We start from the raw sequence: 23,451 nt of genomic DNA on the forward strand, positions 1-23,451 counted from the left end.
GACAGGCAGACACGGTTGCAGCGGAAAATTGGTTGGTTGGGGTTGGGTGTTGGGTTTTTTCTCCTTTGCCTTTTGTCAGTGAGGTGGGCTCTGCGGTCTTCTTCAAAGGAGGTTGCTGCCCGCCAAACTGTGAGGCGCCAAGATGCACGGTTTGAGGCGATATCAGCCCACTGGCGGTGGTCAATGTGGCAGGCACCAAGAGATTTCTTTAGGCAGTCCTTGTACCTTTTCTTTGGTGCACCTCTGTCACGGTGGCCAGTGGAGAGCTCGCCATATAACACGATCTTGGGAAGGCGATGGTCCTCCATTCTAGAGATGTGACCCACCCAGCGCAGCTGGATCTTCAGCAGCGTGGACTCGATGCTGTCGACCTCTGCCATCTCGAGTACTTCGACGTTAGGGATGAAAGCGCTCCAATGAATGTTGAGGATGGAGCGGAGACAACGCTGGTGGAAGCGTTCTAGGAGCCGTAGGTGATGCCGGTAGAGGACCCATGATTCGGAGCCGAACAGAAGTGTGGGTATGACAACGGCTCTGTATACGCTTGTCTTTGTGAGGTTTTTCAGTTGGTTGTTTTTCCAGACTCTTTTGTGTAGTCTTCCAAAGGCGCTATTTGCCTTGGCGAGTCTGTTGTCTATCTCGTTGTCGATCCTTGCATCTGATGAAATGGTGCAGCCGAGATAGGTAAACTGGTTGACCGTTTTGAGTTTTGTGTGCCCGATGGAGATGTTGGGGGGCTGGTAGTCATGGTGGGGAGCTGGCTGATGGAGGACTTCAGTTTTCTTCAGGCTGACTTCCAGGCCAAATATTTTGGCAGTTTCCGCAAAACAGGACGTCAAGTGCTGAAGAGCTGGCTCTGAATGGGCAACTAAAGCGGCATCGTCTGCGAAGAGTAGTTCACGGACAAGTTTCTCTTGTGTCTTGGTGTGAGCTTGCAGGCGCCTCAGATTGAAGAGACTGCCATCCGTGCGGTACCGGATGTAAACAGCGTCTTCATTGTTGAGGTCTTTCATGGCTTGGTTCAGCAACATGCTGAAGAAGATTGAAAAGAGGGTTGGTGCGAGAACACAGCCTTGCTTCACGCCATTGTTAATGGAGAAGGGTTCAGAGAGCTCATTTCTGTATCTGACCCGACCTTGTTGGTTTTCGTGCAGTTGGATGAAAATAAAAGACAACAGGTAAATGACAGTTTCCCTCAATGTAGGAATTAGAGGTCCATGCTGTTGAGGTTGCACTTGACAATTTCAGTAAAACATACCACATATAAGGATCACACTAGTGTTTATTTTCCTCTCATCCTTACTCATTTAACTAAAAGCATAATACCCTATTCACACATTCACATTTTTTTATTCGTGGTTGGCAAGATACAATTGATAATGTTTATTGCCAAATAGTGTAAAATGTACATATGCATCAAAATTACAACTTGCTGCAATTGAACAGTAGTTCATTTAAAAAAAAAAATGTGTAATAGTATTTGCAAGGAACAGTCATCAAAAGTAGATAATCCATCAAAATAAAATTGAGGTACAAGTGTTAAGTTTTCACTTCAGCAGGGATAATCAGCATTAAGAGATTGCCCAAAGTATTTTCACTGATGTGGTTGATGCTCAGTTTGCAAAATGGCCTTTGCCATGGTTCCATTGTGAAAATATGGTTGAAACAATTGGATTCCTTGTAATTCATGACAAGTGGTGCTGTTTTATTTTGTGAGAAAGCTGTCTGGCTTTGAAACAACAGATTAGTTGGACTGTGGGCAGAGAAATAGAAGATGGAATTTAATGCTGCAAAATCTGAGGTATTACATTTTTGGAGGACTAACAAGGCCACAATGAATGGAAGACATGAGGAAGTACTGAGGAACACAGACTATGGTACACACGTTCAAGTATCCCTGGCAGCACAGTACAGACAAAGATGTTTAACTTAACCCAGCACATTGGATACTTGCATTAATTCGACAGATCATCAAATACAAGAGCAGGAAAATGATAGCACAACTTTATAAACATTAGTTAGGTCATAGATGAAGTACATGTGCAGTTTTAATCACCAGAGAGGAAGCACTGGAAAGGCTGCAGAGGAGATTGACCAGGATGTTGCACAAGACAGAGCATTTCAACAGTGAGTGGCTGTTTGCATTTGCTTTAAAGCACCGAATGCCATCTCTAAGTTTGCCAATGACACCACAGTTGTCGACAGAATCACAAACGGCAATGAGGAAGCGTGCAGGAGGGAGATAGATCAGCTTGTTGAATGGTGTAACAACAACACCTTGCACTCAACATCAGCAAAACCAAGGAGATGATTGTGGACTTCAGGAGGAAGTCAAGGGAACATGTCCCAGTCCTCATCGAGGGCTCAGTAGTGGAGAGGGTTCAAGAACTTGAAATTCCTGTGTATCAACATCTCCAAGGATCTGTCCTGGAGCATCCACATTCATGCAATCACAAGAAGGCTCATCAGCGGCTACACTTCGTGAGATGTCACAGAAGACTATGTGACAGATGTACCATGGAGATCATTCTGGCTGGCTGCATCACTGTTTGGTACAGAGGCATCAACTCTCAAAACAAGAATAAGCTCCAGAGGGTTGTTAACTCAGCCTGCAACATCACAGGCACCAGGCCACTCCATCGAGGACATCTACATGAGGCAGTGTCTTAAAAAAAAAACCTCTATCCTCAAAGACCCCACACCACCCAAGTCAACACCTCTTCATTGGGAAAAAGGTACAGGAACCTAAAGATGAGCATTCAATGGCACAATGACAGCTTCTTAACTGCTGCCATCAGATTCCTGAATAATCAATGAACCTAAGACACGGTTTTATTTCTAGTGCACTAAAATTGTTATTTTTTGAATACATACTAATGTTGTAAGGTGGTTATATCTATTTGTACTACAACGCTGCCGCAAAACACTGAATTTCATGATTTGTTCATGATAATAAATCCTGATTCCGATTCAGATGTCAGAGAGCTGAACTGATGAGGTATTCAAAAATATGAAAAGGATATACTGGACAGTAAGAAATATCTACACTTAACAGAGATGTCCATGACCAGAGGAGACAATTTGGAGGAAAGGGAGAGGGGAGGTAAAGATTTTGTTGAAAACTAGAAGATGATGGTAGAAGCAGGTTGCATTTCTAGATTTACAGATTTTAAATAGCATCAGGAATCCTATGACAAGGCTACAGGGTGAGTGGTGGGAAACAGGATTAGTACAGATCATAGCAATGATGTTTACCTGGGATAGGAAGGGCTGAAGAGACTGTTCTCATGCTGAATAACTATGACATGAAAGAGGGGAAATGACAGGGGGAACTGTAGCTTACAAATTACACATGATGAAAAATTGCAGAAAAGAAAGAAAAATAAAACACTTCAAGGGGAAAGAGTTTATAGGGCTACGAGAAAGGGTTGGGGATGTTTTGCTGCAATAAATTTGATTTCATCCCATGAACTTCAGGAATGTGCATACACAGGAAGACTGCCTATTTCACCTCAACTCATTTCTCTAACTTTGCCTTCAGTTCCTCTCCTGCTGAAACCTTCATGAGGAAAATATCAGGTCAACAGCGTTTTTTGACTCGAGTAGGGAAACCAGTAACCAGATGACATGTGTTTAAGGTGACAGGGGAGGGGAAAAGAACATTTAACAGGAATCTGAAGAGAAACTTTTTTTTTAAAAAGAGGGTGGTGAGTGCATGGATGTGATTGAAGTTCTATATTGCAACGTTTAAGAAAAAAAATGAACCTATGTGAATTGGATAGGTTTAGAGGGATATGGGTCAAACGCAGGCAGGTGGGACATTTTGGTCAGTGAGGACTGGTGAAACCAAAAGGCCTGTTTGCATGCTGTATAATTCCATAATGCCTCTCACCTTAGGCTTGAATAAATTTCAATGTTCTTGACCTGCCACTCTTGTTCCACACAATGCAAAGCTGAGATCATCTGCTGCCTGTTTCAGCACACAACCTGTGTTCAACAACTCCTTCAAGTGAAACCTTGCTGACAAAATTCAGACCCATGATTTCAAATCACTGTTGTCTTGGTTGCTTCCATCTCTGATACACACTCAGCCCTGGAACACCAATTATTTTTGTTCCTCCAATTCTGCTTTCTTTCACGTTTAAGAAAGAGAAAACAAGGAACTGAAGACCTATTGAAGAAATGGTCATGAGTCGCGGTGAACATAATAGGTTTAGGCAGAATCAATGTGGATTTAGGAGAGGAAATCATTTGACAAATTCAACATAATATCTTGAGGGTATAACTAGAAAAAAAGAAAAATCAGTGAATGTAATATATTTGAATTTTCATAAACCCTTACAAGATATTAATAAACAAAAATTGAACACAAGATTGAGTGCAATATCTGGCTGAAGATTGGTTAATAGATGTTAATCAAGGGAGGATTTATGCAGTCATTTGCAGATTGGGAGAATTTATTAATGAACTGCTGCAGGTTACAATGTTAGGGATCATTCCCAATTTTTCTGATTAAACAAAGCAAGGTGGCAGCATGAATTGCAAGGAGTTTCAGTGAGATTTTGACCAGCTAACTGAATGAGTGAGGATGTCAAATTTACTACATATGTGAAACATTGTAATGTCATCCACTGGGATATTAAAAAAATATTCTTTTCAAATGGTAATAAACTGGAAAGTTCTCTTGTTCAAAGAGACCCAGGTGTACTTGCAGAAAAAAAATCAAGTTAACATTTAGGAACGGGAAGCAATTAGGATTACAACATTCTTGCAAAAAGGAAGAGAGAACAAACCGATACTTCTTGCAATGGTGAGACTACTGGTATTATGTGCAGGTCTGAGCTCCACAAAGAAAGAAGATATTACTAATCAGAGAGAATTTACAAGAACACTCAGATTTATTCTGAAACAGTAAGGAGAGCTGCCCTTTGAGGCAAGAATGAAGCAGAATCGGCCTATATTTTCTAGATTTTACATTTAATTGAAATATACTAAATTCTTGGAGGGTAGATGCAGGGATGATACACCCCACACTGCATGTCTAGAACTCATTGAATAAAAGCTCTCATGACTGGAGGGAGAACCAACGCTTTTATTGGCTTATAACTAAGGGCAGGGTTCAACAGTGGTCTTCAGAAGAGTTCTGGGTTTAGGCAGGAAACCAGGGTTATATATGAGCAGATGGGGACAGATCTGGGAGGCGGGGCCAGCCATCAGCACAACACCCTACTAGTGAATTCCAGTTCACTGCATTCACCCCTTCCTGTAGAATTAGAGACTAAATTCTCTGAAGACATAGAACATGGGTTCAGAACAAGTGGTTTAAAAAAATATACAGTTATTTACAAATCTACAAGTTTAAGCAGTCCAGGGCCTGGAGATACTGGTGGAGTGCCTTAGCACCAGGGGGAGCTTGGACTCCTTGTGTTCCCTGATCCCCTTGTGAGAGAGGAGAGAAGCGGGCTGGGTCTTGGCTTGATGATGGAGGGGGTTGCACTTTCCTTCTGAACCGGATCCCCCAAGGCCCCGACTGGGGGCGGCGAGAATGAGCTCCGTGGCTTGCAGGGCCCCTATGTTCCGGCGGGTGCCAGGTCCCTGATGAAGATGGTGTCCTCCCTGCCATCTGGGTACTCCAAGAAGTACATGGGGTTGGCGTGGAGCAGTTTCACCCTTTCCACCAGGGGGTCAGTCTCGCTTCTCCTCATGTGCTTCCTGAGAAGGACTGGACTAAGAGTAGTGAGCCAGACTGGGAGTGTAGATCCCAATGCTACCTTCTTTCGAAGGTGAATAGAAGCCCACGAGGAGTAGCATTGGTTGCAGTACATAGTAGGAACCTGATAGAGTGCAGCGCCATAGGAAGGACATGAGTCTGGAAGGTCTTTTGACTTCAGGAGCGGTTTGACAGCCTTCCAGACCATGGCATTCTCCTTTTCAACCTGCCCATTCCCCCGGGGGTTGTAGCTAGAAGTCCTGCTGGTTGCGATGGCCCTCACCAGCAGGTACTGATGCAGCTCGTCACTCAAAGGATGAGCCCCAGTCACTATGGATATAGCTGGAATACCCGAACAGAGTGAAAATGGAATCTAGGTCCTTCAAAACAGACAAATTGGATGCATCTGGGCATGGAAAGGCAAATGGGAAGTGGGAGTACTTGTCAATGGCAGAGAGGAAGAAGGTTTTTCCATTCGTGGAGGGGAGAGGTCCCTTAAAATCAACGCTGAGCCATTCAAAGGGCCTGGATGACTTGATCAGGTGCACTTATGCGAGATGAAAGAAGTCTGGCTTGCACTCCATGCAGACCTGGTCATTTCCCTGATGTAGTAGGGCAGATTGCGCGCCTTGACAAAATGAGCCATGCGGGTGACCCCCCTGGATGGCAGAGCTCATTATGCATAGCCCGCAGTTGGCCATGCCTCTGGACAAGGCATTAAGAGCTCCTGGTTGATAGGCAATGTCATAACTGTAGGCGGACAGTTTGATCCTCCACATAGCAATTTTGCCATTCTTGATTTTGCCTCTCTTGATGTTTCTGAACATGAATGAAATTGAGCACTGGTCAGTGAGGAGTGTAAATCTTCTACCAGCCAGGTAGCATCTCCAGTGCCTTACGCCTTCTACAATGGCTTGAGCCTCCTTTTCCACCGATGGGTTCTGGATATCGTGGCCTTGAAATGTTCGTGAAAAAATGCAACCAGCCTGCCTGCTGGGTTGAACGTAGCAGCCAGGGCTACATCCGAAGCGTCACTTTCCACTTGGAAAGGTACATTCTCGTCCACCGCGTGCATGGCGGCTTTCACTGTGTGGTTTTGGAGGTAGTTAAAAGCCATTTGGGCTTCAGCCGAGAGAGGGAAATTAGTGGTTTTTAAGAGGGGGCAAACTTTATCAGTGTATTGAGGGATCCACTGGACATAATATGAGAAAAACCCCTGACATCTCTTCAAAGCCTTTGTGATCCCAGGGATGGGGAGCTCTAACAGGGGGAAAATCCTATTGGGATCAGGGTCTATGATGCCATTCTCCACCATGTAGCCAAGGATAGCCAGGCATTTAGTACTGAACACACACTTGTCAGAGTTATAAGTGATGTTCAGGGCTCTCATCACATGGAGAAAACTCTGAAGTTTGGCGTCATGGTCTTCCAAGGTGTGGCCACAGATGGTGACATTATTGAGGTAGGGGAAAGTAGCCTTCAACCCATACTCGTCCACCATTGTCCATCTGCCTCTGGAAGATAGAAACCCTGTTAGTAATACCAAACAGGCCCCTCCAGAATTGATAGAGATGACTGCTAGCCTCAAATGCTGTACATGGATGGTCCTCAGAATGGATTGGCAGCTGGTGATGGGCAGCTTTCAGGTCGATGGTCGAACAGACCCGATACTATGTAATATCATGCACCACATCTGAAATTTGAGGGAGGGAGTATGCGTCCAGGAGTGTGCACCAATTAATGGTTTGGCTATAGTCAATTACTAGCCTGAACTGGTTTTTCCCCTTAACTACCACCACTTGTGCTCTCCATGGGCTGGTGCTAGGCTTGATGTTACCCTCCTCCACAGGGGCTGAGTCTCTGACTTTATAAACTCTGTCTGCTGAGCTGTACCTCCTGCTCTTAATAGCAATGGGCTCGCAGTCTGCAGACAGATTCAGGAAGAGGATGAGAAGGGTCGATATTAGCGTGAAGAGGCAGCATGTGGGTTCTGATTTTAGGGGCCCTCCATTCCGAACCGTTACAGGGGAAGGGGACCAGAATACTCCAAGGTCACGCTTTTAAGAAGACACAGGAAGTCCAGACCCAACAACACTGGAACACACAGTTCATCAAGAATATACAATCAAAATTAACAGAATTTCCCCCCTTCGAACAACAGATGTACTATACAATGTTTTTTTCATGCGTAGAATGTGATCATGACATGAGAAATATGTGGTTATTAAAAGGATACATCTTCAGGTGCTTTTGCACAGTCTGTGAGTCTATGAAACTCTCAGTAAAGCACTGCTTAGCAAACATCCACAGATCCTGGTCGCTGGCGACATAGAGCAAGTCGGTTCCTCACTAGGACCTTGTTCTGTGACTTCAGATACCTAGCTTCAACACCTCGATGGCAGCATCATACGTAGAGCGGTCCTTAATGAGTGCATACCCTTTCGTTCCTACCCTCAAAATGAGTGTGGATCTCCTGAGTTCATCAGAGTGGAAGAAGTCTCTGGTCGCATTCAGGTAGGCCTGGAAGCAGTCTAGCCAGTATGTGAACTCCTCAGCTGCGTTGGGGGACAGAGGGTCTATTAGTAGCAAATCAGGCTTGAGTAGCACTTCCATCATTAGGGAATAAGCTAATAAAATTGTAGCGTGAATAAAAGCTTTCACGACTGGAGGGATAACAAATGCTTTTATTAGTTTATAACTAAGGGTAGGGTTCAACAGAAGGGTTCTGGGTTTAGGCGTGAAACAAGGTTATATGTGGGCAGATGGAGACGGAGCTGGAAGGCGGGGCCAGCCATCAGCACAACACCCTACCAGTGAATCCCAGTTCACTGCATGCAGTCCCAAAGAAATTGCTCAGCCAATCATGTCTGAATAAATTTCTTCAACACCAACCCTGCAAGGACAGTAAATCAGTAGAATGCAGAAGTTCAGTAATGAGTATGCTTAAAGGCAAAGAATGAAAGATTTTGTTTTTTTGGATATTAAGAGATATGAAGTTAGTGCTTGCAAGTGTGGTGCCAATATTAACTGCTGGCCACAATCATTCTGAATGGGAGAGCTGGTCTAAGGGGCTGTTTCTTTTCTATTCCTTTTGTTTTTTAACTACAAATTTCTCTGCATCATCATCAATGTCTATGGTTTCAAAACCATAAATCTTCCATAAAGATGCCCTTTTGACCAAACTTTCTCAGGCAATTTCTCTGCAGAGTGCCTTAGGACACTACAAGATATGAAATGCCCTACAAGTTTTAAAAAAAGGCTTTGTTGTAGATCTTAAAAAATGCACAAAGAATATGCATGTTGAATATTGTGTGTTCTAGAATTCTACTAAAACAAAGTAGATGCCAACATGTGGAAAACTCCCTCATGTACAAAAAATGGAAGCAGTCAGAAGCCATTTGGTGCTTCAAGCCTCATATGTCTTTCATCAGGATCATGTGATTGTTTTTACACTTTTTCATGCATTATCACTCTTATTAACTTGAAAACTATCATCCTTTTTCTGAATTAACTCAATAACTGCCTCCACAATGCAGCAGGGGGAAAAAAGTTCCAGAATTTGCAACACTGAGCAAAGAAATCTCATCACATTCCTTAAAAATTACACTTCTTCTGGACATTTGAATCAGGTTGAAGTTCAGATTTATTGTCAGAGTACGTATCACATTCTTTTACCTGCAGCCCAGGTAGAATTTCTACTAATCTGTAATACAGAATACTGAACTCAAGAAAAGATACATACACAAAATGGAGAAATGTAAAATAAAAATGTAAACAGACTGTACAAATCAGAAAAAATTCAGTAATACATAATGTGCAAAGTAAGAGTCCTTAAATTAGTTCACCTCATTTCCAGCCAGTCAAACCCAGAAAATAATTTTTACATTTTATGGAAATGAGACCAAAATTGTGCACAATAATCCAGGTGCAGTTCGCACCAAGGCCTCGTATAATTGAAGAGGCATCTTCAATTATATCTTCAAGGCATCTTCATTCCTATACTCAAATACTCCCATAATGAAAGGCCAACATACTAGCAGATCAGATGTGACAAAGTTTTTTTCTTAGTTGAACAAGGATATCTGCAAATGGTGGGATTGAATGCAATAAACAAAATTGCTGGAGGTGATCATGCACCATTCTGACAAAAGGCTCAGGCCCAAAACACTGACTGCCTTTTTCTTCCTCTGGATGCTGCGTGAACTGCTGAGTTTCTCCAGCACTTCGAGGAATTGCACAAAGTTCACTTGATTCAGGAAATCCCAATATATCACAACTCTTAACAAGAATCGAGTTTACTGAGATAGCAGACCAGGTCTGAAAACAGGATGTTCATTGTTTCATCAATAATTTTCCCACCATAAAATTATAATACCCGCAAAAATGCTCATTCCAATGCATGTAAGTAATGGAATAGCCAATATCCAAATACTGCTGGAAAAAGGTACAGCAGTTGGTGATACTGCCTTGGATTCCCAACAACCGAGGGTTGATCCAGTGCTATTTGTTAGGAATTTGTATATCTGCCTTTTGATAAGGGTTTTTTCCTGGTGCTCCCAAAATCTCTCACATGAGAAGACACAAGTGGCAAGTGAATTGGTTATTGCAAATAACTATAGCTGCTTTAAGGTGGAATAACTGGGAGAATGCGGCTCCGGAGCCGGCTGCGGGGGTGTGTGAAGTGACTTTCAGGTGGCAGCGCTGAAGGCGCTGTTCTGGAACCAGAAAGGTCCGCAGCAGGGAGAGGCGCCGTGGAGCAAACGCCGGCTCCTGTCGACTGTGGCCATAGTCCCGTCCGCTTTCAGGTCCTGGGGGAGCACTCGGAAGTGGAGAATACACCTACCCGAGGAGGGTTGGACAAGTACTCCTCAGGTCAGGGTTCTCCACTTTACATTGGGGTATTCTGGTCACCTGAAAGCGGCTTATGAATGTTGGTTGGCAGGAAAATTGGGTGGTATGGGGAGATAAGAGATTTAATACTAGTGCATATGACTGCTTGGTCCTCATGGAAATTGGTGGGTCAAAGTCCCATTTTCAGGTTGCCTCATGCTGAGACACTAAAACCTGGACCAATGTTAAATGGTAATACTTCTACAGCCATCTACCCCGGGTTACTTGAAAAAGAGCCCAGTCCCAAAATGGTTACTTTTTACTTCCTATAGATGCTGAATGACCTTTTAAGTTTCTCCAGCATATTTAATCATTGCACAGTAATTCTGCTACTAATCGAAAATAACTAAATAAAATTAAGGTAGAGTAGTGTATATGGATTTCTGTAAGGCATTTGACAAGATTCCTCATGCAAGACACATTCAAAAAGATAGGCAGCATGGAATCCAAGGAGGTCTTGCTTTGTGGATACAGAATTTGCTTGCCTTGAGAAGGCAGAGGGTGGTTGTAGATGGTATATATTCCACATGGAGCGGAGACAACGCTGGTGGAAGCGTTCTAGGAGCCGTAGGTGATGCGATTAGAGGACCCATGATTTGGAGCTGAACATGAGTGTGGGTATGACAACGGCTCTGTATATGCTAATCTTTGTGAGGTTTTTCAGTTGGTTGTTTTTCCAGACTCTTTTGTGTAGTCTTCCAAAGGCACTATTTGCCTTGGAGAGTCTGTTGTCTATCTCGTTGTCGATCCTTGCATCTGATGAAATGGTGCAGCTGAGGGATAGGTAAACTGGTTGACCGTTTTGAGTTTTGTGTGCCCGATGGAGATGTGGGGGGGCTGGTAGTCATGGTGGGGAGCTGGTAGTCATGGTGGGGAGCTGGTAGTCATGGTGGGGAGCTGGCTGATGGAGGACCTCAGTTTTCTTCAGGCTGACTTCCAGGCCAAACATTTTGGCAGTTTCCGCAAAACAAGACATCAAGCGCTGAAGAGTTGGCTCTGAATGGGCAACTAAAGCGGCATCGTCTGCAAAGAGTAGTTCACGGACAAGTTGCTCTTGCGTCTTGGTGTGAGCTTGCAGGCGCCTCAGATTGAAGAGACTGCCATCCGTGCGGTACTGGATGTAAACAACGTCCTCAACATTCATTGGAGCGACTTCATCCCTAACATCGAAGTACTCAAGATGGCATAGGCCGACAGAATCGAATCCACGCTGCTGAAGATCCAACTGCGCTGGGTAGGTCACGTCTCCGGAATGGAGGACCATCGCCTTCCCAAGATCGTGTTCTATGGTGAGCTCTCCACTGGCCACCGTGACAGAGGTGCACCAAAGAAGAGATACAAGGACTGCCTAAAGAAATCTCTTGGTGCCTGCCACATTGACCACTGCCAGTGGGCTGATATCACCTCAAACCATGCATCCTGGCGCCTCACAGTTCAGCGGGCAGCAACTTCCTTTGAAGAAGACCGCAGAGCCCACCTCACTGACAAAAGACAATGGAGGAAAAACCCAACACCCAACCCCAACCAACCAATTTTCCCCTGCAACCGTGTCTGCCTGTCCCGCATCGGACTTGTCAGCCACAAACGAGCCTGCAGCTGACGTGGACATTTACCCCTCCATAAATCTTCGTCCGCCAAGCCAAAGAGAAGAGAGATATTCCACATGGAGACCAGTGGTGTTCCGCAGAGATCTTTTTATAAAAGATCTAAATTTTATTTTGAAAATTTTATTTTTCATTTGCATCAATAACAAATGCAGTACTTACCTGTAATCTTAAAGAATAATATAAAACAATGCGAAAAACAATTTTATATTTTCTCCCCCTCCCTAAAAACAGAAGAAGTCTGCCTGAATTGATCATATATCCTTCATGGATTAATTGAATTTCAAATTTACAAATATAATCTTAAACCTTAAATTAACTAGGGTGAGTTGGAGCAGGAGGAGCGGACACTGTCGATGAACTCTTACCAATAAAATCCATATAAATGTTCCAGATCTTACAAAATTTTTCTGGTTGATTTTGTAAATGATACAACCATATAAACATTTACAGCACGGAAACAGGACTTGTCGGGCCTTCGAGTCCGCACCAGGTCACTTGAACAACTCCACTAGCTGACTCCTCCCGCTTTCCACCCATAACCCTCCAACCCCCTCACATCCATGTACACATCCAATCTTCTCTTAAATGACAGAAGGGACCCTGCCGCAACTATCTCCTCTGGAAGATCATTCTATTCTGCCACCACTCTAAGTGAAGAAGAATCCTCTAACATTTCTCCTAAAGTTTTGCCTCCTTACCCTTAACTTATACCCTCTTGTTCCAACTTCCCTTGCCCTCAGTGGAAAGAGTCTATTTACGTCTAGTCTATCTATTCCCTTCATAATTTTAAATACCTCTATCAAGTCCCCTCTCAGCCGTCTATGTTCCAATGAATAAAGTCCCAGTCTCCTTAATATTTCTCTGTAATCTAGATTCTGTAAGCCAGGCAACATCCTTGTAAATCTTCTCTGCACCCTCTCCACTTTATCTATATCCTTTCTATAATTTGGAGATCAGAACTGAACATAATACTCCAAACCTGGCCTCACCAATGCCTTAAACAGCCACAGCATCACTTCCCAGCTCCTATACTCTATAAAGGCCAGCATAGCATATGCCTTCTTAACCACCCTGTCTACGTGGGAATCCGCCTTCAATAAATACTGTACCATAACCCCCAGGTCCCTCTGCGTACCTCAATGCCCTCCCTTAACTGCACATGTTCTATTTTGGTTTTTTTTTCCCCGAAATGCAGCACCTCGCACTTGTCTACATTAAATTCTATCTGCCATCTTTCAGCCCACTCCTCCAAACAAACCAAATCCTTCTGTAATCCAAGAAAACCTTCCTCACTATCCACCACTCCCCCATTTTCGTATCATCTGCACATTTGATTATCCAATCTCTCTTTAATTTCGCTTGTTCTATCTGTTAAATATTTCTTGTAAAAAGCCACATCTACTTTAATTTTTTTATAACTTAATAACCTTTTTCTCTATTATATTCTGAATTCTGTTAATATTGATACTAATAAAAGACAACCCTAACCCTGCCAATAAACACCAATATTAAACCCCCTCCCTCCTCACCCTAATACTCCTTATACAACAGTACTACAATCATAAATAATCTGGGCATGAAACAAAAAAAATAATGAAAGGAAGCCCGAAGAAGAAAGTGAAGAGAAACCCCAGAGGCACGTGATGGTAAAACGTCTTTAATCCCAATTTATATGGGATGCAAAAGATATCACATTAGTACCCATGTTTCTGCAGTGGTCACCATCATGTTCCCCACTAACTCGCTCGATATACTATACCATCTCTTACTTCCAATTAATCTAATAATTCATTAATCTTATCAAATATAATAGATCTTCCACATTATAGGTTAAACCTACCTCCTCCTTTAAAATCTCTTTAAACACAATATAATTTCAGTTACAGCAAAATTCTTCCAGTTGTGTAATTAATTCAGGTATCAAAAACCACCTGTTGGTCTTTAGCAGGCAAAGAATTGGCATATAGCTTTGCTTCATTGGGCTCTGTAAAAAATCTATTCCTCCCGCCCGGGAAAAATAGTTTCAATACTGCTGGATATCTCAAAACAAAGGCATAGCCTTTTTCCATAACACATCTTTAACTGGATTAAACTCTTTTCTCTTTTTTAATAAATCAAAACTTATGTCTGGATAAAAGAAAATCTTATTTCCATTATAAATAAAAGGTGATCGTCTTTCCTTAGCTTGTTTTGCTGCCAACTCCAATATCTTCTCTCTTACTTCATTTCGAAAGAATCTGACAAGTATTAGACGGGACCTTTGGTCAGGCTGGGGTTTAGTCTCAGTGCCCTATGGGCTCGCTCAATCTCCAAATCTCCTTGAAATTCAGCCTGATCAAAAGATTCCGGCATCCATCGTTGAAAACATTTTTTCAAATCTTCATCAGTTAATACTTCCATAGATTGTTGAAAAAACTTTTTAAAATTGCTTCATTTCTTGATTGTAGGTCACTCTTGATCTTTTCTTTGCTTTTCCAGGTCCTCTTCTTGATCGCTGGAGACGTGAGTATCCTGTATCTTTTTTAAAATTTCCATTTTTTTTTAAATATAAATTGCTCTACATGTGCATAGTCACTTTTTCAGTTGATGTCAGTTGCCATGATCAGAGGAGACCTTGTGCAACAGTGTCCAAGATCTCACCAACTTCTGGCCCCTCTCCTTTGGATATTTCCTTGCGGACAGCTCCAAGATCCTTTCTCAAGGTAGGCCTCTCTTTCTTGTTCCTTTACTTGCTCAGTTTCTTGTGTTCCAGTAAGGTCTTTATCCTTCTTTGGTGGTATTGTTAATGTCTTCTATATGTCTTTAAACAGTTCTTATAGTTTCTGTAACTTTTATAGTCTTTTTTAAAATCACTTTTTCTCAAGGAGAGCAGGGATTACCAGTCTAACCCCATATCATCACATGACATTCCCCCATAAATGATCTAAATAAGGAAGTGGAAGGGTGGGCTAGTAAATTTGCTGATGACGTGAAAGTGGGTAATATTGTAGAGTGTGTGGAGGGCTGCCAGAGATTACAAAGGGTCATTGATAATACAGAACTGGACTGAAAAGTGGTAGATGCTATTTAACCCAGAAAAATGAGAGCTGGTTCTCATTTGGTCAAATTTGAAGGCAGAATATAATGTTAATGAGAGGGCTCTGAGCAGTGTTGGCAAACAGAGATCCTGAGGTCCATGTCCATTGGACAAAGCTGCTGCACAGGTTATTTGTGATATTGAGAAGGCACATGATGTGTTGGCCTAGATTAACTGTGGTTTGAGTTCAAGAGCCATGAGGTCATGTTTCAGCCATACAGACTTGTTGAGACCCCACTTTGAATATTGTGTTCAGTTCTGATCATATCATTGTAGGAAAGATATGGATGCTAGAGAAGGTGAATGGGAGATTTAAAGACTGTCACCTGAATTGGACAGTATGTTTTATGAGGATAGGTTTTTTTGTTTTTTTTTTAAATTTTTTATTTTTCACACTATAGATCACATTATTCAAGATATACACATTTCTCCTTTCAAATATATACAGTGTCATTTTCTCCCCCCCCTCCTCCCCTCCCCCCACCTCCTCCCCTCCCCCCCCCCACCTCCCCCTCCATTCATTCAAAACTCTGAGTCCAAGATACATCAAACCCATCAAACAATGTTGTCACTCAACATTAACAAACAAAAACTTCCACTGAGTCAATTCTTTCCATTCTCTTTTCCTTTTCTCATTTTAGGTGATAGATGTCCCAGTAGGTTTTCTCTATTATATTCTATGTACGGCTCCCATATTTGTTAAAATAATGTTATATTATTTCTTAAACTATATTCCATTTTTCTAATGGAATACATTTATTCATTTCTACATATCATTGCTGTATTTTCAAATTATCTTCTAATTTCCAGTTTGACATAATACATTTTTTTGCTACAGCTAGGGCTATCTTAACAAATCTTTTTTGTACACCCTCCAAATCAAGTCCAAATTCTTTATTTTTTATGTTACTTAGGAGGAAGATCTCTGGGTTTTTTGGTATATTGCTTTCTGTAATTTTATTTAATATCTGGTTTAGATCTTCCCAAAATTTTTTCACCTTTTCACAAGTCCAGATTGCATGAATTGTTGTTCCTATTTCTTTTTTACAACGAAAACATCTGTCAGATACTGTTGGATCCCAATTATTTAACTTTTGAGGAGTGATATATAACCTATGTATCCAATTATATTGTATCATACGTAATCTCGTATTTATTGTATTTCTCATAGTTCCTAAACATAACCTCTCCCATGTTTCCTTTTTTATCTTTATGTTTAGATCTTGTTCCCACTTTTGTTTAGTTTTATCATTTATTTCCTCATTCTCCTTTTCTTGTAATTTGATATACATGTTTGTTATAAATTTTTTAATTATCATTGTGTCTGTAATCAGATATTCAAAATTTCTTCCTTCTGGTAACTTTAGACTACTTCCCAATTTATCCTTTAAATAGGATTTCAATTGGTAATATGCCAGCACTGTATCTTGAGTTATATTTTATATTTATCCTTCATTTGTTCAAAGGATAGTAATTTATTCCCTGAAAAACAATTTTCTATTCTTTTAATCCCTTTTTTCTCCCATTCTCTAAAGGAAAGGTTATCTATTGTAAAAGGGATTAGCTGATTTTGCATCAGTATTAGTTTTTATAATTGGTAGTTTGTTTTATTTCTTTCTACATGAATCTTCTTCGAAATATTAAGCAAATGGTGCAATACTGGAGAATTCCTATGTTTTACCAATTTTTCATCCCATTTATATAATATATGTTCAGGTATCTTCTCCCCTATTTTGTCTAGCTCTAATCTAGTCCAATCTGGCTTTTCTTTAGTTTGGTAAAAATCTGATAGATATCTTAATTGTACAGCTCTATAATAATTTTTAAAATTTGGCAGTTGTAAGCCTCCTTGTCTATATCATTCTGTTAATTTATCTAGTGCTATCCTCGGTTTCCCCCCTTTCCATAAAAATTTCCTTATTATTTTCTTTAACTCCTTAAAGAAATTTTCTGTCAAGTGTATTGGCAGTGCCTGAAATAGGTATTGTATTCTTGGAAAATTGTTCATTTTAATACAGTTTATCCTTCCTATTAGTGTTAATGGTAAGTCTTTCCAATGCTCTAAATCTTCCTGTATTTTTTTCATTAGTGGATAATAATTAAGTTTATATAGATGGCTGAGGTTTTTATTTATTTGTATACCTAGGTATCCATTAGTTGCCCATTCAGAGCCAGCTCTTCAGCGCTTGACGTCCTGCTTTGCGGAAACTGCCAAAATGTTTGGCCTGGAAGTCAGCCTGAAGAAAACTGAGGTCCTCCATCAGCCAGCTCCCCACCATGACTACCAGCCCCCCCACATCTCCATCGGGCACACAAAACTCAAAACGGTCAACCAGTTTACCTATCTCGGCTGCACCATTTCATCAGATGCAAGGATCGACAATGAGATAGACAACAGACTCGCCAAGGCAAATAGCGCCTTTGGAAGACTACACAAAAGAGTCTGGAAAAACAACCAACTGAAAAACCTCACAAAGATAAGCGTATACAGAGCTGTTGTCATACCCACACTCCTGTTCGGCTCCGAATCATGGGTCCTCTACCGGCACCACCTACGGCTCCTAGAACGCTTCCACCAGCGTTGTCTCCGCTCCATCCTCAACATCCATTGGAGCGCTTTCATCCCTAACGTCGAAGTACTCGAGATGGCAGAGGTCGACAGCATCGAGTCCACGCTGCTGAAGATCCAGCTGCGCTGGATGGGTCACGTCTCCAGAATGGAGGACCATCGCCTTCCCAAGATCGTGTTATATGGCGAGCTCTCCACTGGCCACCGTGACAGAGGTGCACCAAAGAAAAGGTACAAGGACTGCCTAAAGAAATCTCTTGGTGCCTGCCACATTGACCACCGCCAGTGGGCTGATAACGGCTCAAACCGTGCATCTTGGCGCCTCACAGTTTGGCGGGCAGCAACCTCCTTTGAAGAAGACCGCAGAGCCCACCTCACTGACAAAAGGCAAAGGAGGAAAAACCCAACACCCAACCCCAACCAACCAATTTTCCCCTGCAACCGCTGCAACCGTGTCTGCCTGTCCCGCATCGGACTTGTCAGCCACAAACTAGCCTGCAGCTGATGTGGACTTTTTACCCCCTCCATAAATCTTCGTCCGCGAAGCCAAGCCAAAGAAAAAAAAATACCTAGGTATCGTATTGTTTGCATTTGCCATCTAAACGGTGATTCTTTCTTGAATTTTGAGAAATCCGCATTATTCATTGGCATTGCTTCACTTTTATTTGCATTAATCTTGTATCCCGACACTTCTCCATACTCCTTCAATTTCTTATGTAATTCTTTTATTGATGTTTCTGGTTCCGTTAGGTATACTAGAATATCACCTGCAAATAAACTGATTTTGTATTCCTTGCCTTTTATTTTCTGTTCTTATCAGTTCTGCAAGTGGTTCTATGGCTAACGCGAACAATAAGGGCGATAGTGGGCATCCCTGTCTTGTTGATCTGCTTAAGTTAAAATGTTTTGATACATATCCATTTACTGTCACTCTTGCCAATGGCCCTTTATATAATGCTTTAATCCAATTAATATATTTCTCTGGTAAACTAAATTTTTGTAGTACCTTGAATAAATAATTCCATTCTACTCTGTCGAAGGCCTTCTCTGCGTCTAAAGCAACCGCTACTGTTGGAGTTTTATTTCCTTCTACTGCATGAATTAAGTTAAGAAACTTACAAATTTTATCTGTTGTTCGTCTTTTTTTTATGAATCCAGTTTGGTCTAGACTTACTATTTTTGGTACATAATCAGCTAATCTGTTTGCTAATAATTTAGTTATTATCTTATAATCTGTGTTAAGTAGAGATATTGGTCGATATGATGCTGGTGCAAGTGGATCTTTCCCTGCCTTTGGTATTACTGTAATTATTGCTGTTTTGCACGAATCTGGTAAGCTTTGTGTTTTATCAATCTGGTTGATTACTTCCAGGAGGGGAGGAATTAATAAATTTTAAATGTTTTATAGAATTCTATTGGGAGACCATCCTCTCCTGGTGTTTTATTATTCGGCAGATTTTTTATTGTCTCTTGTATTTCTACTATTTCAAATGGTTCTATTAATTTATGTTGTTCCTCTGTTTGTAATTTCGGTAGTTCAATTTTAGTTAAGAATTCATCTATTTTGCCTTCTTTCCCTTCGTTTTCAGTTTGGTATAATTGTTCGAAGAATTCTCTGAAATTTTCATTAATTTCGTTGGATTATATGTGATCTGTTTGTCTTTTTTCCTTGATGCCAATACCATTCTTTTAGTTTGTTCTGTCTTAAGCTGCCACGCTAGAATTTTGTGCGTTTTTTCTCCTAGTTCGTAATATTTCTGCTTTGTCTTCATTATATTTTTCTCCACCTTATATGTTTGAAATGTTTCCTATTTTATTTTTTTATCTACCAATTCCCTTCTTTTAGTAGTGTCTTCCTTCCTTGCTAATTCTTTCTCTATATCTGCTATTTCCTTTTCCAACTGTTCTGTTTCCTGATTGTAATCCTTCTTTATCTTAGTTACGTAACTTATTATTTGCCCTCTGATGAATGCTTTCATTGCGTCCCATAATATAAACTTATCCTTCACTGATTCCGTATTTATTTCAAAATAAATTTTAATTTGTCTTTCAATGAATTCTCTAAAATCCTGTCTTTTAAGTAGCATGGGGTTTAATCTCCATCTATACATTTTTGGAGGGATACCCTCTAACTCTATTGTCAATATCAAGCGTGAATGGTCCGATAATATTCTAGCTTTATATTCTGTTTTCCTAACTCTATCTTGTATACAAGCTGATAACAGGAATAAATCTATTCTTGAATATGTTTTATGTCTATCCGAATAATATGAATATTCATTTTCCTTTGGGTGTTGTTTCCTCCATATATCCAAAAGTTGCATTTCTTGCATCGATTTAATTATAAATTTGGTTACTTTATTCTTTCTGTTAATTTTTTTCCCAGTTTTATCTATGTTTGAATCCAAATTGAGATTGAAATCCCCTCCTATTAATATATTCCCTTGCGTATCTGCTATCTTCAGAAAAATATCCTGCATAAATTTTTGATCTTCTTCATTAGGCGAATATATATTAAGTAAATTCCAAAACTCCGAATATATCTGACATTTTATCATTACATATCTTCCTGCTGGATCTATTATTTCCTCTTCTATTTTAATTGGTACATTTTTACTGATTAATATAGCCACTCCTCTAGCTTTTGAGTTATATGACGCTGCCGTTACATGTCCTATCCAATCTCTCTTTAATTTCTTGTGCTCCACTTCATTTGTGTGTTTCTTGCACAAATGCAATATCAATTTTTTCTTTTTTCAGCAAATTTAGCAGTTTCTTCCTTTTGATTTGGTTATGTATTCCATTAATATTTAAAGTCATATAGTTTAATGTAGCCATTTTATACTTTGTTTATCTTTCTCTTCTGTTTCCTCATCATCACCTTTCCTTCTCATCCATTTCTGCTTTCTTTCTTTGAACAGTTTATAAGACAATATTTTTAACACATCAAACATTCCCCTTATTCTCCTACCTAATATTTCTTTAACCCCATTGTCCCCTCCCCTTCCTGAGTTGCCCATTATCCCTTGTCGGGCAACCACATCTCCCCTCTCCATTTGGATTTGTGAATTCACTCGCAAGCGTCAACTGATTTTGCAGTGACCGTAATTTCTCCCTACCCAGCACCCCCCAGAAAAGATTTCAATTTTTGTATACAACAAAGGTCACTCTCTAAATTCCCTCTTTACTCCTCTCTTTCCCTTTTTTTCCCCTCATTAATTCTTCTCTATACACTATATATTTTCTTTTAAATGCACATACACTTAAGTAATATATGTATTATATATGTATATAGTCCTATACAAACGTCTTTTTAGTTCGGTCTTTTGTACTCTCGTTACACGTCTTCATCTCTCAGTCTATTTTGTAATTGTTCTGCAAATTTTCGTGCTTCCTCTGGATCCGAGAATAGTCTGTTTTGCTGTCCTGGAATAAATATTTTCAATACCGCTGGATGCTTTAATATAAATTTATACCCTTTCTTCCATAAAATCGCCTTTGTATTAAACTCCTTTCTCTTCTTCAGGAGTTCAAAACTTATATCTGGATAAATAAAAATTTTTTGCCCTTTGTACTCCAGTGGCTTGTTGTCCTCTCTTACTTTCTCCATTGTTTTCTCCAGTACCTTTTCTCTTGTAGTATATCTTAGGAATTTTACTAAAATGGATCTTGGCTTTTGCTGTGGTTGTGGTTTAAAGGCTAATGCTCTATGTGCCCTTTCTATTTCCATTTCTTGCTGTAGTTCTGGACATCCTAAGATCCTGGGGATCCAATCTTTTATAAACACTCTCATATTCTTGCCTTCTTCATCTTCCTTAAGGCCCACTATCTTTATATTATTTCTTCTGTTATAATTTTCCATTACATCTATTTTCTGAGCTAACAGCTCTTGTGTCTCTTTAACTTTTTTATTCGATTCTTCTAATTTCTTTATTAAGTCCTCTACCTCCATTTCTACTGCTGCTTCTCGTTCTTCCACCTTGTCCATTCTTTTTCCTATTTCTGATATGGTCATATCTATTTTATTCACTTTCTCTTCTGTACTGTTTATTCTTCTTCTTAAATCACTAAATTCTTGTGCTTGCCATTCTTTAAATGAATCCATGTATTCTTTAATAAGAGAAAATATATCCATTGTCTTGCCTTTCCCTTCTTCTTCCATTTCACTGTACTCTTCCTCTTCTTCTTCCTCTGGGTTGGCCATCTGTTGTTTCTTTGTTTTCTTTTTCTTCTCTTCTTTCTTGTTTTCGTTGTCTTCTATGTTCTCCTCTTGCTGCTGCTGTTCTGTAGCTGTCATTGCCGGCTGTGGAGATCGACTCCCCAGCTGGTCGCCCCTCCCGTCGGTGTGTTTTTTTGCATGCGCGGTTGCGCACTTTTACTCGGCTCAGCGAGCCATTTTTGTAGTCCAATTTCTACCGACCTGAGGGAGCGGGCTTCTCTCTCCACCGCGGGCCTCTTCGAACAGGTAAGGCCTTCTCCTTCTTCTTCCGTTGTCTTCTCTTCCTCTCTTCTTACCATTGGTTTCGACTTTTCTTTTTTCGTCGCCATCTTCTTTCCACCTTTATATTCACTTTACTTTAAGTTTTATTTTTGTGCCTTTGTGCTTTCCTTTATTTTTTTCAACTTTTCTGGAGTGGGCTGGAGTTCACCGTCCGGCCACTACTCCATCACGTGACTTCCTCCTCTTATGAGGATAGGTTGAGTGAATTTGGTTTTTGTGGTTTTTTTTCCTCCTCAGAGTGATGAGGGGAGACCTGATGGAGATGTATAAGATGCATTGATCATGTGGATGGCCAGAGGCTTTTTTCCAGGACAGAAATAACAAGTGGATGTTAATAACAAGTCACAAAATCTGATTAGGTTTTGAACAAGATAGGGAAACAAAAGAGTCTAAATCAGGGGTGTCAAACTCAAATTCACAGAGGGCCAAAATTAAAAACTTGGACTAAGTCGAGGGCCGAACTAAATATTTATTGAAAATTTTCAACAACATCTGCATGTTTTCTTTTCTTTCAACATATGTAATGTTAAACTTTTTCTTATAAAAATAAATATTTAATAATAGTTTTGGATAAACTCTTTCCAGAAGCATTAACAAATGAGAAATAAAATATTCAATAAATAATATTTCTCTATAGAGGATTTGTCAAATGTTGCTAGTGTGCTGTCGAATAGTAAAATCTGAGGGCTATTGAGAATGTGGGAGAATAACATGATTCCTGAAACAATCAAATGGGTGACTGATTGTGGGCATGAACTCTAGCAGGGTTATTTGCCATGCCCTTTTTCCATTGGTACAGATATCCTTTGATTTACACACTTTTCAAGTTTTATGCCTAATGAGCTTGTATCCAGGTGCAGGACCATTTTTAACCAGGAATATATTTATCACTGTGACATGAAACTATTGAAAGATCGTTTTATCCTGAGATTAAAGTTCATAATACTTACTCAGGCCTGTGTGCGGGAGGGCGGGGTTTGCGGGCGATCGGGTTGGACAACGACAGTGCGGGGGCATCGGCTCTCGCTGCAGGGCGGCATCTCAGCGGATCAGCGGCCTCGTCACCCTGAGTCGCAGGTCAGCCTGCGGCAGAGAGGG

At 40.7% G+C, this 23,451-nt stretch overlaps 1 protein-coding gene across 7 annotated transcripts in view; it reads right to left on the minus strand.

Annotated features, from left to right (window-relative positions):
• The window catches only part of LOC138742254 (serine/threonine-protein kinase PAK 2-like), a 133,571-nt gene that overhangs the window by 86,394 nt on the left and 23,726 nt on the right, over positions 1–23,451 (minus strand). The window contains exon 2 of one of the 7 annotated variants that reach the window (XM_069896377.1): positions 8,162–8,265. The exons of 5 other annotated variants lie outside the window; for them this stretch is intronic. The gene's annotated coding sequence lies outside the window, so the exon portion shown is untranslated. Of the gene's footprint in view, positions 1–8,147; positions 8,266–23,451 lie in introns of all 7 variants that reach the window. One more of the 7 variants, XM_069896378.1, reaches the window with a different exon arrangement.

This window comes from Narcine bancroftii, chromosome 9, assembly GCF_036971445.1.
Source record: "Narcine bancroftii isolate sNarBan1 chromosome 9, sNarBan1.hap1, whole genome shotgun sequence".
Taxonomy (NCBI): Eukaryota; Metazoa; Chordata; class Chondrichthyes; order Torpediniformes; family Narcinidae; genus Narcine; species Narcine bancroftii.